The sequence below is a fragment of the Elephantulus edwardii genome, unplaced genomic scaffold (genome assembly GCF_000299155.1).
Source record: "Elephantulus edwardii isolate Elephantulus edwardi_28Jun2011 unplaced genomic scaffold, EleEdw1.0 scaffold00033, whole genome shotgun sequence".
Taxonomy (NCBI): domain Eukaryota; kingdom Metazoa; phylum Chordata; class Mammalia; order Macroscelidea; family Macroscelididae; genus Elephantulus; species Elephantulus edwardii.
In genome coordinates, this window is record NW_006399783.1 from 17,704,135 (window position 1) to 17,706,592 (window position 2,458).

The following is a 2,458-nucleotide window of genomic DNA, read 5'->3' on the forward strand; positions in this document are numbered from 1 at the left end:
AGAACGTGTTTGACCTTTCTCAGGCTGAAAGGACAGAAAAGGAAAAAAAAATCTCAAGTTGCAATATTCAAAAAGTCTACGGAAAAATATTGAATGATGCAGGAAGCATTAAAAAAGTAAAGATAATACAATCACTGTAGAAAAAAATAATTAGACAATGTTCAGTCATTTCAGGAAATAACATATGGCCAAAACCCAATGATACTGAAAAAAAAGTAGTTTAAGTTGCACTAAAAGCATAGGTAGAAAAACAAGATTACAGAAATGGATGGAATATCAGTTGAGAGTTTCAACAAATGTGCACAAAACTCTTCTGAGTCATGAAATTTGGAATGCAACTACCTAGACAACAGATTGTAAAAGAGGTGTATATTTGTCCCTATTCCAAAGGAAGATGTTCTAACAGCAAATAGAAATTACCAAACAATATGATCAATAGCATATGCAAATAAAATCTTGAAGATGATTTCAAAATGGCATTAATAAATTTGAAAATGGTTTTAGCTATTTTTAAATTATCAACAAGAAATTACCAGAAATTCAAGTTGGATTCTGGAGAAGGCCTAGAAAGATGGATATTACTGTTGATATCAGGTGGATCTTTTACTAAAAGCAAAGAATAACAGAAAGATTTTTAGTTATATTTTACTGACTGTGCAAAGGCATTTAACTGAATATATCATAATAAATTATGGATAACATTGGTAAGATATCAAAAATAAATTATGGATAATATTGAGAAGATTTGTAATTCCAAAGTACTTTGTCATTATCTTGTAGAACCTATATATAGACAGAAACAAACAAATAACTAAAACAACAACAAAAAACCCACCAAAAACAAAACCAGGTTTAAAATTAGCAAATGTGTGTTTGTGTATGTGTGTGAGGGATGTATTCTTTTTACCATACTTATTATGTCTTTATACTAAGCAAACAATGTGAGAAACTGTATTATATGAAAAAAATATGGCATCAAGACACAGCCCTCTCACAAGAGCCAATCTTGGGAGAACTTACCTTTACCCTGCTGAAAAGACATCAAGATCTGTGTAGCATGACCGGTGTAGGAGCGACTTTCAGCTAACTGCTTTTCCCACATCTGCTAAGAGTTGTGGCCAAGCCCACGTACACTCGCACCCTGACCAGTGACAAGAATCACTGTCTGCCAGACTGAGGGACCTCAGTTTTAGACCACAATCCTACACAGAACACTAGATCAGTGACCCCACCACCTGAAGACCCCATTGCCCTGTCACCTGAAGACCACCCAGCTGCCACCCCTCCTGTCCAGCTCCAGGAGCACCAATATCACAGGTACTTTGGCCTTAAACATTGCTGTCTAGCTGCATCACTTGGGATTTCTTTAGCTCAAGCATAAAATGCCAGGTGGAGGTACAGTTTCAGGAGAACAACAATCATCCTGTTCCTGGTTGACTGTTTTTCCCAAGAGGGGAGCAGCACCAATATACAGGTCCTTCACAAAACATTGCCATACCCTGGGTCATTATATAGTTTCTATATTATCTCAATATAGTTTCAACAATCTAACGTCTATTAAGAAAAGAGTCACATAATGTCAAGAAAGCAGTAGTTTGCCTCAGTCATCATGAAACAACAAATTAACACTTCTCCTAAAAAAGCAGACCCAATGAATACCCCGGATAGAGAAAATCAGAAGAAATATGTTCATGTGGAGGTATTTGAACAGCTACAGAAGAAGATGAAAATGATTATAGAAATGATGGAAGTCATTAAGATAGTAAATACTCAAGAGACAGCAAACCAGAAAAAAAAACAACCTTATTCATGAGTAGCAACTTGAACAGTGGAAGATAATGTAAAAGATGGGGAAATAATTGGTAGTATAGATAAAGAGGCACAATAACTTAAAAAATCATCACAAGATAGAGTGGGCATAGCCAACAAAGAACTGGAAATAACAGAAAAGCATGATATGTTATCCAGAATACTAAGGCCGAAAGACCAAAAGTCCAACATCCTGGCAGGACAAAAAAAGTAGAAATGAAGAGATGGAACAGAGAGTCAGTGAGCTGGAAGACAAGAGCCTCACTGGAAGTGAAGAACAATGATGATACTAGATGAGAGGTAGAAAATATTAGAATTATGTAGGATGAGATCAAATGGAACAAATTATGTATGATTGGAATTTCAGAACAGGGGAGTGACAAGAAAGTCACTGAGAAAACTCTGGAAGAAACACTCACGAAAACTACCCACGTATTCTGAAGAATGAGGAAATCCACATTCAACAAACATAGTGAACACTAAATAGACAAGACCCAAAAAGATGATCATAAAATTCTGACGGAATTGATTCAAGATCATTTCTTGGTTCCTGTGGACTTGTCAACAGCTTCATTTTGCTTGGATCCAAAATTAACACCCTTGGTATGAGCAATCAGGAAATGAGGAGACACATTGAAATGGAAAAATC